This window comes from Aquila chrysaetos, chromosome 11, assembly GCF_900496995.4.
Source record: "Aquila chrysaetos chrysaetos chromosome 11, bAquChr1.4, whole genome shotgun sequence".
Classification (NCBI taxonomy): Eukaryota; Metazoa; Chordata; class Aves; order Accipitriformes; family Accipitridae; genus Aquila; species Aquila chrysaetos.
In genome coordinates, this window is record NC_044014.1 from 41187122 (window position 1) to 41203860 (window position 16739).

At 38.2% G+C, this 16739-nt stretch overlaps 2 long non-coding RNA genes across 2 annotated transcripts in view; both read right to left on the reverse strand.

The window, feature by feature from the left end:
- The window catches only part of LOC115348104, a 49299-nt gene extending 44333 nt beyond the window's left edge, over positions 1 to 4966 (reverse strand). The window contains exon 1 of the long non-coding RNA XR_003925745.2: positions 4000 to 4966. This is a non-coding gene — a long non-coding RNA (uncharacterized LOC115348104). The remainder of the gene's footprint in view (positions 1 to 3999) is intronic.
- The window catches only part of LOC115348102, a 262022-nt gene that overhangs the window by 63255 nt on the left and 182028 nt on the right, over positions 1 to 16739 (reverse strand). The window lies entirely within an intron of this gene.

Sequence of the window (16739 nt, forward strand, 5' to 3'; positions counted from 1 at the left end):
TGGAAACATTCAAGGTCAGGTTGGACGGGGCTCTGAGCGACCTGACCTAGTTGAAGATGTCCCTGCTCATTGCAGGGGTTTGGACTAGATGACCTTTGAAGGTCCCTTCCAACCCAAACCATTCTATGATAAACAGCTAGCCTTATACTTTTCAAGGGGAGACTATTCATTGTCTTCCATTTATAACCCCAGTGGCTTGCTTGTTGTTAAGCACTTCAGCAATAAAATATGCAGACAAGAGTGACTATAATCTTTGTTTAAGGAGAAAACATGACTATAGCAGACACAATTATTTTTATCTGTAAAAAAAGAGAGAAGTACTGGTGTCTAAAAAATGGATGTTTCATAAACGATTCACTCCAAGGTTTCTTGCTTTTCTCAACTGTCTCTGCTCATCACTGCAGCTACTACAGCTCTTAAGTTTTCCATCTGACTTTTTGGCAGCAACCACAGTGACAGGCCAGTATCTTCAAATTTCTCTCATTCAAGAACCATGAGGAAGTCTCTGAATCTGACAGATTAAAAATAACTGAAACAACACTGAAAACATTTGCTCCCTCAAATTATAATTTGTTTGTCTTCAGTACTATGAGCTGAAATTCAAATTGCCATGTCGCTAAAGTTATGGAACAAACCAAATACACCATGAATACTTTCAAATTTCAGCTTTAACCAACTGGATTTTAGGAATACATAAGAAAAGGGATGACAGCAGGAAAGACTGAGAATGAAACTTAATGACAAATGACTGAGTGGTAGGTACAGCAAATGCTGTTTTAATACACTGGGTATTTTCTTTGTTACATGTAATTTAGAAGGCACTAATAGAATCCATCTGATTCTGGAGTGCAATTTTGTATTAATTGTGGGTGTGGTGGGGATTTAATTAGTAATTTGGTAGAAGTGTGAAGGTTGGTACCATTCATCAGCTGAATACTTTTGCCTATTGGGAAGAAAGTATTTAGCTGGAATGTTGACCCCCCCTTCCCTGGCTACTACTAACATCATTTACAGGGTCCAGCCTTAGAATCTACTGCTTCTCATCCCATCCTGACAGAATGAGTTCAAAGGCAAGGTAACTTTCACATAAAACTTTAAGAAGATTTTTGCCCTTCTTTTCCCCCTCTTTCCTACTCATTGACTCCTAAGTTGGGCTGATCAAGCTGAAGGAGTTCTTTCTATGAATCAGCAACCAACTAGAGTACTTTAACACTGATAGAAATGCTACAAAAGAAGAGTGTATCTTCCAGCTCCTATTCTACTTCTGGAAAAGACAAGCAAAAATCTGAAAAATCAGGGAAGCTTCTGTTCTAATTTGGTATTATACATCCTTGCTTATTATCCTGATGTGAAATTTGCCTCTCACTCTGTAATTTGGTTTCTTCTTGGATTTAATTGCAGTAGGAGGAGTAAAGGGAGTAACATGCTCTTTTGTTTCTATATAGTCTATGTTTGATCACAGGCATCCTTTTCTCTACAGTAAAATAGTTTGAAAAGAAATGCAGCATTCCCCCATTATATGGGTATTTTTAGATAGGGACTAAACACTCTTCATTGTATATTGGTAATCTACTGATGAAAGACAGTGAAGACTTTGTAGTAGTCCTGCCAAGTACAAAAGAAGGTAAGAAAAAAACTGTGGTATGGCACACTGTGACAAATGGCATCCTTGTAATATTTCAGATGATTGCTCTGTTTCACCCCAACTATTGAAGCAGCTGTAGACAACTTTTATGTTACCTTGAAGAATAAAATAGATCTGAAAATCTAGCATACTTGTACTAGTAATCAGTATTTTAGAAATTCTAGCTTAAAATAGAACTAAGCTTTCCAACAGTGTCCTAGAAAGTTGGATGGAATACAATGTCTATGAAAGCAGACCGTTAATGAAACTGATATTTCTTTAAAAAAAAAAAAAATTGTAAGCCAATAATTCTTTTCTCTACAATAAAAGACCCCCCCCCAACCACGCATTACCAAGTTACAAAATGATGTTCTGTTGTCTCTCAAATTTAGACAAACTAGTAAAACCTTTCACATATCTTTTACAGGTGGTGACAAAGAGGCTGAGGGTATCATAAATAAAATTACAAAATACTTTATTTGTGGCAAGAAGTCTTGATTTAATCCCATAATAGCAACTGAGGCTATGAAAAAAAAGTTTGTATAAAATATTAACTTACTGATCCTAAGCTGTTAAGACTTTTACCTGCCGTGCCCCTGCCTCTTTCCAACCCCCCTAGTCATTCCTGGGACAAGTCTTTGTCTTGGCTCTAATGGGTCAATTCTCAGCTGTCATCTTCTAGTTTTATTTTTATTAAGAAAAATATGAAAATGTCTCTGTGCTACGTCATTTTTTTAAAATGACTCTTCCTCAAGTAGCCTTTCTCCCTACCAATCTTACTCGGCTTCAATACAGTAAAACGCTACCTCTCCTCATCACTTCTCTCTCCCTCTTTCTCAGTGCCAGCATTATTAATTATGAGCCTGGGAAATTTTAGTAGTTGTCATATGCATCAAAGCCATACAAATGATGATAAATTCCTGTCTCCAGAAGTGCTTGCTTTACCTTATCTGGCTGATATCATAAATCCTGACAGAAATAAGGAGTTACTGTGGAACATGCATCTATTTTTGAAGTGTAAGAGTCATGTTTATTGAGCTAACCTATATGAAAATTATTTTGAAGTGTATTGTGCCCACAATATTGTCTAAGATAACTTTGGTTAGCCTTTGAGCTCTACATTAAGTGGCAGTTTTAGCAACATAAAAATTTCAAACCACCTATACCTAAACATCAAAAAGACAAAGAAAATAGTAGAAAATTTGAAGTTCGCAAGACACAGTGTGTGTATACACATACAGCAGTATTTTTTACAGCAGAAATAGTTATTTGAAAGTAAAGACGTGCTTCTGATTGTATTATTACTTGAATACAACTCTGTGACTTACTGTTTCAATCCACACACCTCGTGAAGTCTAGTTACTAATCCATTAATCCAGTTTCAGTTTCATACCCATCCCTCTGAGTCTCTCAGGTGTCCATCTGCAAGCCTAGGCCTTGCATGTGTGAAAGGAAAAGCAGGTGGTATGCGTTGGACATACAGACATAAGCACATGGTAGAACATGAAGTGATATTCAGTATGGCTGTACGTTACACAACTTTGTGACTCCATCCCCCCCCTTCTCTTATACAGACTTGCATTTTGGTGCGGTGCCAAAAGTCTGTAACAAAGGTGCACTTTGTGCCAGTAGAAACCCTTGATAGAGGCATAGTTTTAGTGATCAAAGCTCTAGTCAAAAAAGACCCAAACTTTTGCCAGCAGAATGTGGCTTTCAGGGAGCAAATGCAAGATAGTTTAAGGGGGATATTTTCTGCAGAGCTGTACAGAAGTGACTGGTGCTGCACTAACATTAGGAGCAATTGTAGGGCAGACTCTTTCAAGATGTAAGATTAGTAGCCCCAGCTGGAGGGGTTATAAGAAACCACATGCAGGTAACTATGGCCATATTCATTCATTTGGTTCAAAATATGAGTGTCCTGCGTAGACACACAACATCTCAAACTCCCTGTTGTAGGCTATTTCTGCTCAGTGGAGCAGAAATTAGAGATTTCCACATTCTGACTCACAATGAGCTTACCCTAGAAGATGGCAGGGTTGTTTGCCATCCTTTGCCAGGTGGCAACAGTTACTAAAGCTAAAGACAATATTTTAAGTTTTTGCTAGCCGGGTCAGGTGTGTAATGAGGCATTATAGTGCCTGCCATAGCAGTATCAGCAAAAATCCTTACTGTAAATAGTTACGGTGACAAAACTGTTTCTACTGCTCTGACTTGTTTCTCTCTGATCAGGAATAATACTACACCTGTAAAGGAGCATCTCCCACATACCTCACTGGAACTTTCAAACATGTTCTCGCAAAAGTTCAAAGAAATTTTGGGCTATTCCATGTTCTTGTGTCCCTATGTTTGCATCATTTTATTTCTGGTTCTCTTACCTTGTTTTCCTTAGGCTTACACCCGCTCTTCCAGGTCCCAGTCCAGAATAGCTGTATTTGCAGCAGGGGTTGCTCCTTCCTTTTCCTTCCTGTGAGTGACTTCTACAGGCAGTCCAAGCAGCAGTTTGAAGCACTGTGCTCATGCCTCTCCATCCTGCTCTACACCAGCCTTTCAAAGGCAGAGCCTACTTCAGTGCTTTCCCCAGTCCTCTTCCTGCTCTCTGTGCCAGAGGTGCTTTGTTCATTCTTTGTTTCTATCGCAATTTCTCTAAAAGTGCTCCAGGACAGCCTCTTGCCTGCTGCTGGGTGGGCTGTGCATGTTACACAGCTGGTTCCTATTTGCTACTCAGGCACAGATGGAAGAGGTGATGAGGCCACATTAGGCTTTAGGGGAGGGAGGCTGCCTGTCCTTTCACAGGCATCTCAGGATTGGCTGCTACCCATGGTGGTATCTCGGGTGCTGCAGACTTTGCAATATGCAGAAAAATAACTGATATCTCAAATACTGCCATGTAGCCATTTGCTTTCGAAAAGTCAGTACTACAATAAACAACAGTGTTGGCTTGGTTTTGTTTTGTTTCAATATTCATTTCTAACATTCAGGAATTTGATACGAAACATTGTGAGAAGGCACTTACTTGTGTCTGTAGATGAAGTGGAGGAACTTTTGTTTACTGCGGGTGGGCTATCATCAGGTCTGCAAAGAGTAACTTTCCTTCCCTTGCAGCCAAGTGAGACTCAAGAGACAGGTGCTGAGGTAAACTGGAGCAACTTCAGTGGAGCCAGTCTATTTTTACAGGTAGAGCACATGGCTCAGAGGATTCTCTGAAGAAGCCTTTAACTGTCTGCTCAGAGTTTCTTTATTGATAACTCCTCGATAGAACACATTTTCATGTACTACAAACTCCCATATTGTTGAGTTATGGTTGAATATTGAAAACAGTCAGCTACTGACTGAGACATTTCAATCCAACAACTTTTCCTAGGGAAAAAAAAAAAAAAGTCAGCTAGGATCTAAAGAACTCTAAGTGATGCGTTCTTACTATGAGCTTTGTTTTTTACAGGCTGTGCTATCGTATGGTGTAGTCCTCGCTTGTGACAAGACTGCAGAATTGTAGGTATAGCAGTTTGCTAAGTATCACAACACAATTTACTCTAACTATAGCAAATGAGTAATAACCATCTCAATTTCACAGCAGTTTATATGATGTGTATCTATTAAAACAGCTTGGGTTTTTATTGTTGTTTCTAATAACTCAATAAAAACCCCACAGTATTTATGATTAAGAAGCTATATTACAGTGATCAAACTCTACAATTCTCAGTCCCAAGCCATACTGTACTGCTATAGCTTCTACAACACAGTTTATAACCATACTCTATTTAGCTTACTGAAATTTCACTGGATATGATCTAGTCTGTAACCAAACCTTAACAGCTATGAATAGTTTCACACAGGACACTTGATTGCCAGAAATGGATGGCTAGATACTTAGCCTGACCTTCTTCACAAGTCATCTACAGGATTTCACCCTATATTCCTGTATCAAAACTGTAACTTCTGGTTGAGCTAATTCATAAGATACACACTCTGCCTGCTTTGGTGAGGAAGTCATTTGGAGGGGTTGAAAAGATCTCTTGAGAAAGCTGCCTTAATCACTGAAGATTCTTGCTAATTCCTGTCCTGCCCACACATTTCTAATCTTTGAAATCTAACCTGCTTGTATTGTTAGTACTTCTCTAACTGCTATGCCTATCACCTTTTCTGCCAAACTTGTATTGCATAGATCAGGCATTTTGCACTACCACAATTATGGGTATTATCTGGACAAATTTCTTGGATAGTAGTGGCTCATAGTCTCTCTGGCTCCAGTTTTGTTAATTCTCCTGCATGCTTGTACAGAGCGTTTTAGATGTGAAAAATTTGCCGTACATCTTGATACAGGAGCATTGCTGATACTGGACTGAATGGGAGTGTTAAATCAGCTCTCTTCCATCTGACCTTACCTCACAGTCAGGATTTGTCTGAGGTGGGTCACTGGTAAGGTTATTGTGAGGCCTCTATTGTTCCGGAATCAAGCATCATGCAAGCATGTGATTCTTTCATATGTTATTTTTTGTAAGGAATGGTACTATATTGTACTGACTTTGTTACTGGTGGGTCTGAGCTAGCACCACTCTGAAATGAAAAGGATAAGCAGGTCACAGCTCTTCAAGCTGTTATTCCAGATTTAGATGCCTGTCTCAGTCACTATTTCTTGAAGTCTCTTTGTAACCCAAAGCCACTAGGAATTCACTTCAAAAAAGCAAATCAAAACTGAGTGTATGCCTCCAGTGCACACAGTAGTGCAGAGAGGTCAGGCTAGTGCTGACTGGTACATCTGCACAGAACAGTGTTAACATGTTAGTGATGTGCTGTGTCCGTGCTCACAACTCCTGCCTCTCGCGAGGGCTTATTAACTGTAGTGCTGACAGTCAGCTCCAACTTCTCTGCACCATGTACCACAGTGATCTTGAATGCCACACAATCAAATAAAATACTTGTTTGTCTCGAACAACCAAATTCAAATTTGCATGTTCCCTAGCATCACCTTTACTAAAAATGTTCTTTATGAGGATGAAGTTAGTACAGGAAATCTGCTTGCTTCACTGGAAATATCAACACATTAGGGCAGGGTCACAATCCATACTAAAAGAAAGTAGACTTGAAATTCAAGATTTTTTTTTTTTTAGTAAAATATGCATGATCTTGAAAAACACTGACCAACACCTAAAAATTCTTATTAAATATTTGACATTGAAGGTATTTTTTAATAATCCTTGCTTACTCTTTATCCTCCATTTTTTACAATAATTGACCATTTTACTTTGATGCATGTGAGATCTAGGAATTATCTACAAGAATGGAAAGAAAAAAACCTTTTAGATAAACTTTTTTCTACATTTACGTAATACTAATAGCTTGGACAGAATGCACATAAAGAAAGAGTAAAAGATTCCTAAAGTATTCAGATGTTATCTACGTAACTGCTGAATGTTCAGATCTAACAAAGTTTGGATAAATTGCCATGACTGCAAAATATTGGATATGCTGAGTTACTGCATTCTGGATGAAGGAATGGTTAATGTATTGCTGCAATAAATTCACATGATATGGAAAGCTTACAAGAAGACAAAAATTTATTTTTGTAATCCTTTAATTCTAAGTCTGATGCAAGAAAAGGAAACTTTACTTAGAGCCACTAGCCAGATGATGAAATGCATCCTTCCATAAAAGTCATTATTAAAGAGAATAAGATTAGAATAATTAAGTAGTTACTGTTTTATATGGTCAGAAAATGATTTTCAGTTGGTTTGGAGTCAAAGATTATTACGCTTACTAATAATACATTGCAAACAAGTGGCAAGAAATATGTCCTATTTATCAAATTAATTACCAATATAACCTTCAACATGTAGCATTAATAATGATTTACTAAATCTTCCTAATCAAAGAATAGTTCTTTATTGGTAACTAACACTGGAGGCAAACTCAAGTTTTATGTGTCTTATCTGTGCATTTCCTAGTAATAGTTTCCTCAAAGCATGTTTTTTATATCAGTCTGACCCAAAAAAAAAAGTTTTAGGTATTTAAGTAACCAATATGCTCTGGAATGGGTTTAGACCAAACTTTCTACCTGTTGCCTGACAGTATCTGTGGCTAATTCAGGGTAATTTACCTTCAGTGACGATTAACACATGCCTAAGCCCAAATACTCCTATTTACAATACAAAGGTTTCAAGGACTTCTACTGCTGTTCCTGAGACTTAACAGCACCTGATACAACCTACACTCACACAAAAAGTGAGAACTGACCCACAAAATTACCTAGATGAGAAAAGGGATTAGTGCCTGGCTGCCTTAGTGGCCACAGGGTTCTCTAGGCTGTTTCCAATTGTTACATGTAGCCAATTCTACATAAAACTTGCTTTCTATTAGGATGTTAGCAATGAGACCATACCCCATCACACCAGTCACAGTCTGAGGACCATCTCTTGCAAATAGCCGTTGCATCTTTCCCCTTTGCCTTTATTGTCTTTAACCACCACAGATGATAGGATTAGACAATCCTTAGGCAAAACACTACAAATACTCATCTAGACCCTTGAACTCAGGTTATTCCTGCAGCCCTCAAACTCCTCTGCAATCAAAGGATAGCTCTTAAATACATTTGTTTTTCTCCCATGAAGCACATATTGCTCTCTGTATCCTCCAGTTTGATATCTCCATCTGCTAGCCAAACACCCTCACATACTAAATCCTCAGAGACTGCTGAAGAAGAAATGGAAATTGGAATACTGAGTGACAGATCAGAATACGTGTACGTGTTTAGTACATAATCTGTGTGGGAGAGCATCCCCATATCCCTCATCAGCATCCAGTTCAGCTCTGGCAGGGACACGTCTTATCACAAGTACCTAAAATATTCCACTTGAAAGTCCTAATACAATGCTTAACAAATATCCACGCACAGGCATGACAATGCCTGGTTTAGCAGCACCAGTTTACCAGGACTGCTCACAAGGGAGCAGCCCCAAGGCCTAGTTGGCCCAATGGATCAGAGCAGTTCACTGGAAAGGTACTCACAGGTGTAGGATCTTCCACCCTCCACCTTAGGGGAGTCCTGAAAGACTTCTGAAGTTTCTGCTTTGGGGAACCATACAAACTTTAGCTATGTTTCTACTAGTCTTACCTGTGGTACAGTTCTGTGTAAGTTTGTGTTACACAGAAAGAGAGCATGCTGGAAGTGTGGCATCTCCACCATTCCTATACAGGTAACACTATGAACACATATTTTTTGCTTCCCTTTCATGCTGCTTTTTCTCTTCCTGCCCAAATAAAACTCTATGAAATATATTAAAAATAATCATATAAAAATAAAGTAACTGACAATGTTCAGATTAAGAAATACTTAAAATTATAGAGTCATAGAATACCTTTATCTGTTACAACCATTCCATATTCCTCCTAACCTGCAGTCAGGTACACCTTCCTCTAGTGTCTCTTCCAGTGACAAGCTGCTTGGTATTTTAGTCAATACTAAGATCATTTAGTAAACTATTTTTGACTTCGGTGTCTGTCCACACTTCACTTGTCTCAGGAAACTCTTTAGCTGCGTTGAGCAGATGCTTATGATTCTTCTGCAAGACTTTTGCTTTTCACTCATGGTTACTAAACAGGAATGAAGGTTACTTGTTTGACCAGAGGAGCTCTGAGTGACTTGATTTCATGTCTTCCCCTTGCCCCACCCCCAGATGATCTTCTGTTTTATACTGTAGGTTCAGAACACTCAGTCTCCAGAGGAAAGGGTGTTCTGAATTGCCAGTTTTCTGCATTGCCAGTTTTCTGCGATGCTACTGAGCATAATGTGTGTTTCTTAAAAAATTTATGAATACAGTTTTTAACAGTATTTTGGCCATCACTTAAAAATGGAGAGGAATGCTGTCTTTTTTTTTTTTTTACAGTATTAGATAACGTTAACAACAGTATCTCAGAGCTAAAGAAAATGCACTTCTAAAAAATTACACTCAAAAATGGAGTTGCTTCTTTGCAATGGACAGTTATAATCTTCCAAGCCAATGTGAGGAAATAATCCTCAATGTTGTACAGCGGCGTTTGTTTGGCAGGTATGAGTATGTGTTCTGAAAGTATTTAAAAAAACAGTTAGCAGTTAAATAGAAACACTGACAAAGACATGGTAATTGTAACCTTTTTTATAGGCAAGGATCTCATAAAACATGATTCCATGCCAGTTTTAGGTCATACTAGGAGTACCTGGGGCTTAACAGTTTACTCAAATTATCTTTGTACTTGCTTCATTTGGTGAAGAGATGTGACTACCTTATGCGTTTGCTTAGACATATAAAAAGCACTTTATACACAAATCTACCCATCTATCTCTGTCCTAAATGTGCTTCATCCTCTCCTCTGATTTACATCATACAATTGGTTGGTAGTAGAGATGGGATTCACGACATAAAAGGTCAGCTGATATGAAGAATCTAAGATTACAATCTCACACACTGTTGGGAGAAAAAAAGATAATGCTGCCACCAAGACAGTGAAGCAGATCCAAGCGTCACTCTGCCATAGATATAGTCTACAGCCTTGGTCAAGTCACTTTTTGTCATGTCAATTTAGACTATATTTCCTAGATAATGGATGCTATGCCATTATTTACCTCTGTAGTCCTTTGCTCCATATGGGCTACAAGATGAAGAAAGTAGCTCACTATTTGGTATTGGGAAGCACATTCTCAAGGGTATATTATCAAACTTGCATTATTCAAAGTCCACTAACTTCAAACAAGCAATAAATGTACATGACCCTGACAAAAGCATCACATGCTATAGCTTTAAGCATCTGGGGTGATCTGAAGACAACCACCACTAAATAAGAAAACTAACAAGTAATGACACTATAAAATGGAGGGAAAAGATCAATGCCCTCTACTCATAATTTTAGTAAAAATGAGCTTTCAGGGATCCCAGCAGTGTTTTTGAAAAGTCCACAAATTGTAGGTGTAATAATGATGACAAGGAAAATACTGAAACAAATAGACAAAGGGCACCTTGGAACAGTCAAATCAAACACGACAGGTAGAGAAAGCATATGCAGGACCCGCATTAATAGTGACATCAAAGAGCCGGTGAGTATATGTGTAATATATCACACAGTGATTTCCCACAGGACAAACAAACAAGTGAAATTTCATGGAACCAAGTTGGAATTGCTATGTTTGGTGTTGAAAAACATGATCAGCAAATGGCTACTAAAATTTTCCAGGATAGTCTCAATTTAAAGAATGAGAACAGTAATTATCACCAGAAAATAAGTTTAAAAATAGTAAAATATGTGAAAATTCTTAAGAGATCTAGCTGAGATGCCCTGAAACTTAGAATTTTGCTGAATAAGTACGTATTTTTCAAAAAAGCAATGAGTACAAGCAAAAACACGTACTTAGCATTACCATGACACTGTATCTGTAATCTCAAATACCAAGAGCTGTATGAATATTCAACTACCAAACTGAAAGCTAAATAGCAAGTCTATGATAAACAGAAAAATACTGGCACATATATGAATAAGCACACAAAACAGCTCAATAAAGAAACAAAGCTGTTCTAGCAAAAAACAGTAAGGCTGTATGAGGCAGTTTCTACAGTATGTAACATAAGGCAGTCTGACACGCAGACAACAAGCCTATTTATCACACTGCCTCCACAAGTCTACTTACATTTAAACATCAGTCCTTTGAATTTTTTTTTCCGTTTATAGATGCCTGTAGCAAAATTAGAAGTATGAAAAATCAGTTTTTAAGAGCATGTTTTTAACTGTTTGTTTATTTCCCTTTGATTTGATTTTGAAGAGGTAAATTATAGACTTCTCTAAATGAAAACTCTAATCAAAAAAAAAAACTTAAAAAAACTTAACTTAAAAAAAAAAATCCTTAATGATTGCCAGGTGCTCTTTTTATCAGCCCGCTAACTACTACTGCTGTGCTTTTAACCAGTCAGAAAAAGAATGGAATACATTTGGAGGATTGTTTTTTGTTGTTCTTTTTTTACATATCCTAGTTTCTGCATATGAAAAATATATCTCTAGATGCTGATGTAAAGTAAAGGAGGTATTAAACTCCACAGAGTAAAACTATGGAATAAACAGGTTTGTATAAAAATGTAAGAGACATTTAGAAGGGGATAGATGGAAAGAGGAAGAACTCCGCTAAATATTCTAAAAGATTTATCTGTATTTTGATACTGGTATTACCAATAGCATCATAGTGATTTACACAGATTTCTGGTGCACTAGAAGTTTGAAAGTAATTCCACAGCTTCAGCAAAACCATAACATGTCTCTTGAGTTTAGAAACTACCAATGACTTGGGATCACAGGGTACCTCAGGTTGGAAAGGACCTCAAGAGGGCTCCAGTCCAACCTCCTGCTCAAAGCAGGGTCAGCTGTGAGGTCAGCCCAGTTGCTCAGGGCAATATCCAGTCCTGTCTTGGAAACCTCCCAGAAGGGAGACTGCACCACCTCTCTGGGCAACCTGATCCGCTGCTGGGCTGTCCTCCTGGGGGTAAATGTTTTCCTTGTAGCCAGGCTGAACCTCTCTTCTTCCAGCTTACTGCTGTTGTCTCTCACCCTCCCACCATGTGCCACTGTGCAGAGCCTGGCTCCCCCTTCTTCGGGACCTTGTATTGGAGGGGCTGCTCTTAGGTGCCCCTGAAGCCACCTCTTCTCCAGGCAGAACGAACCTCACAGAGCAAGTGCTCCACCCCCTGACCATCCTCATGGCCTTCTGCTGAACTTCCGTGAGTTATTAGGTCTCTGCATTTGCTCATGCTGAATTCCGTAAGGTTTCTATCAGCCCATTCCTTGCTTCAGCTCTGTTTGAGCTACAGTTCCTAAACTCCATATAGGCATAAAATAGCAAAAAGAAGTTACATGAAATTTTTATTTGTCACAAAACACTGCTCTGTGAGATGACTGTAGCAAGTTGTACGCACCCAGAGCTGGTGTGATGAGATGAGACAACAGAAGAGCGCCTAAAAAGATTAGAATTTCTGAGACATGCAGAGAACAACTACAATATCTGGCCTTAAACCCATGTTTTTTAACACATAAAAGTCTTGCTCTGTACTGATGGACTTGCTCTAAAATGTTATCCCTGTGTTGTGCATATACAGTTGTATGAACACATTATTTTCATTATCAATTCCTCTTTTCTACCATACTTCAAAAGCAAATTGCTTTCTTAACTATAAATTATAATGAATTTTGTAATTTACTGCTACAGTGAACATGCAGAAAGCATTAATTTAATTTTGAATTTTAGAAGCACAGTGTTTTACTCTAAGTAGCAGCTTCCTGAACAAAAAAAATCATCCTTTTTGTTGAGGCTGTTTTCTTTAACAATTGATCTCAAGCATGCTTTTTGTATTTTTTCTTAATTGTAGGTAATTTCCTTAAAATTATTAATCCTGTTTTATATAATGGTGTATAAAATCCCTGCACTCCTCATGGCACTTCATAAGTATCTAATTTCTTGCTGAACTTCTGTATGTAATGTACCAAAGAGTTTTCTGTTTTGAAGAGAAGGGAAGGAATATTGCAGTGGAACAGATCAGAAGTTTTCTTCACTAAGCAAAGTCCTTGCTAATGAACATAGTGGTTAAGCATAACACTGCTCAGATACGCAATAATTATAAAATTATTATTCCATTAAAATTATACAATAACTCTAAGTATATATTAAAGGATTTTTTTTAAATTCTGAGAAGTTTGGTAATCTAAATTCCCATTGACTTTTTAATAGGACTTGCCATTCTCAAATGTTGAAGATGCTTTGGAAAAGCATCTACTATAAACTACATTGTTTTTACCAGTTCTGGAAAAACAGTTTATTCATTTTTTAGTATGTTCTTGTTGTTTAATATGGGGTTTTTTTTCTTAAGTTATAACAAGAATTATGTAGAAGATGGAGGTATTGTGCTATGCACTTTACGAACACAGAATAAAAGATTGGCCCTGACCTGAAGCCTACAACAAAGCTCATAGTGGTAAGACCAATTCTACACAGGGAAGACTGAGGTCAAAGTTCTAGTCCATGGCCTTAGCAGTAAGATTTTCTTGGCATATTCAGAATTCTTACTGGAAATGTTAGAATTTGAAAGGAACACTTTCATAAATGTGATTAAAATCACACATAGTGAAAAATTATTGAATAGATTTATTAATCAGGATTAATTTGCTTAAGAAATTCAGAAATCATCTTGACAAACAGGTTCTTTACAATCATTTGTGAAATTAAATGGTATTCTGTTCCTTGCTGCATAGTTTAGATAACAAGAGCAGTGGGAATTTTGATATACACATTTTGTAGTTCACAGCTGGATCCTGCTCAGGCTACTTGTGAGAATTCACATGAGAGAAATTGATTCCCCAGATAGACATGAATAGTAAATACAGAATTATTTCAAAGCACTCAACATTAATTAGTTTAAAAATGAATATTCACAGAAATAAATTGAATTATTTGCCCAAGACTTTGTTCCCTAAGACTTTTCACACAGATAATTCTAACTGATATCTTTATGTTTTGACAGAAGGAGTAAATTGGTGCTTTTCTGTGAGGGCTGATGTGAGCATGGCAGGCTATGTCATATGTTTCCATCTTGTACAACTTCTAGAGATATAATCTTGATTGAGGAATCTTTCATTTTGAAGCATTCAGAGCAAAATATCTTAACTGCAGTTTCTGCAGGTGTGCAGATCCCAAACTTAAGTTTCCAGTATTGGTGTGATTGGAAAAACAAAAACAAAACCATACTTCTGATCAAAGCTCATTTAGTCTGTAGTCACTGAGCCGTAATAAACATGGGAACCCCACTTGTGGGCTCCACAGTAAATGAAAGACTAGATCAGCTGGGTGAGTTTGGTGGATGCTCACCAAGATGGTCAGGGGCCGGAGCACTTGCCCTGTGAGAAAAGGCCAAGGCAAGTGGGCTTGTTCTGCCTGGAGAAAAGGCAGCTGCAGAGGCACCTAACAGCAGCCACTCCCAAACCTATGAGGAGGTCTTCAAGATGCAGCTGGGCTCTGCACAAGGTATTCTGGCCTACACACAATGTGTTCTACCCTACAAGCAATATTTCTGAGATTTCAGTTTGGATAGAAGATGAAAAAGAAAAGACATCCTTTGTAGACAACATCTGGAATTTTCCACCATTGGAGGCTAATGCAGGACACAAGCCTGAAACGTGAGTATGAATATTCTGTCAGGAGATCAACTGGGGATGCTAGCAAGCACCTCCTCTAGCATCTAGTATGTGTGTTGAATGCTACTTCCCAGCAAATCCAGAAGTTTTAATTGTGCTTGGTAGTAAAATTAGCTGATGAGTTTCAGGAAGGCCTGGAAATGACACTGAGAGGTGTTACAGATGCTAAGGTAAGAGTACAGTATAATTTTAGTGTATTTATGCAGAGGTCCAATGATCTTACTTCACCTAAAATTATACTGAGTTCACCACTAAGGCAGAAACAATGCTTTGTTATAAAGCAATTGTCCACGTAAAGAAGGTCCTATGAACCTAATATCCAAGGTGTCTGTCAACAGGAAGCAAAATCTTTATAAATGGGCTACAGGAAAAATGAAAAGCAGGGCATTGAACTGATTGATACTGGTTCTTACCAGCTGAGAACTAACACAATGGTCTGATGCAGATATAGATGTATATGTCCTCCAGCCTGAGAAATGAAAACTACTTCCTTCTTCAATGGAATTACTGCCCACAGAGGCACCATTCCAAATGAGAAGTTTTTGATTAAAAAAATTCAAAACATTTTCTAGCCTTCATTCTTGTAACTGGAAAGAAGTTTCTGAAAAACTCATTTGCATCAAAGTGTACGGGGGATCAATTTTAGAGCACCTGGATAAAACGATGATAGGATTTCAATATTCTGTGATGGTGTCTGTTGTGTTTTGACCCCAGCCGGCAACTAAGTACCACAAAGCCACTCACTGGCTACTATGAAGAAAACTAACTATCCCAGCCAAAACCAGCACATTGCCTTAGAAAGGGGATGGGGAAGTAAGAATAGATTGAGGTATTGTCAAGAATTAAAAACTATAGCCATAGACTAGGATATTAAAAGCCTGTCTTGCAGAATTTATAGACTGCCGTTAGGATTTACATCTGTGAGTCTATCCTTGAAAAGACATGTGACTGGAATTATGGGTGGTGGATCTGTGTGTAGGATTAACAGCTTTCAGCTGTCTGGCAGAGCTGTCTCACTGTGGAGGTATTTGGTGCTGAGGACTGATGACAGCAGACCATTATTTACTCCTGGAAAACTTCTGGAGCATATGCTAAGAAGGGGCTAGGGCAGAGAAACAGAATGTTTTGCAAGAAAGCAAGGCTGTAGGGAGGATTCTTCCCTGGGAGTGTCTTGGAATATTCCTAATAGTCTCAACACAGGTACAGGATGCTCTGCAGAGTGCAGTGATTTAAGCACTTGGGAACAAAATGGGTTCTTCCCCTCAAGGGGGGCAGTGTTCTACCTGAAATGAGGCCTGAAATTTGAAGGTAAAAGTATCCTTTCAAAGCAGGAGCTGTGGATCTTGCTGTGATTTCAGAGCTATGCCTACTTTGAAGTCTGTATGTTGAATTGTCTGATAATGGGGGCCTTTTATTCCTGCTGGAATGAGGCTTGTGGGTATCTAGTAGTTAAAAAAAAATAAAATTGGTGGCCAAATGAAGTGGGAAGTAGTAGGAGATGGTAAAGAGTTTAGTCAGTAGATGAGAATAGAAGATCTACACTGCTCAGCTTCTTTCTGTGACAAAAGCTGACATTAATAAAGTTAGGATAGCTGAAGAAAAAACCTGTATACCCTCAGAGACAGTAATTGCTATCAAAACTTTAACAGACAAAGCCTCAAGATGCCATGTTTTATCAGAACATGCAAGCAGGCACAGGCTGGTAATACGTAATGTTCATTAAAAAAAGAAATTATTTCAGAGGACTTACTCTGAGGTTGCTAGTCTTTCTGATAATTACAGGAAGAATTTTCTGACAACCCCCTCCTGCAGCCAGCACAGCACATGGTGTGTCAGTACTAAAACAATACAGTCTGAAGGAATGCCCTTTCAACAAAGAGGAGTCAGGGATTTATGAGGAGAAAGAAGATGTAGGAAAATA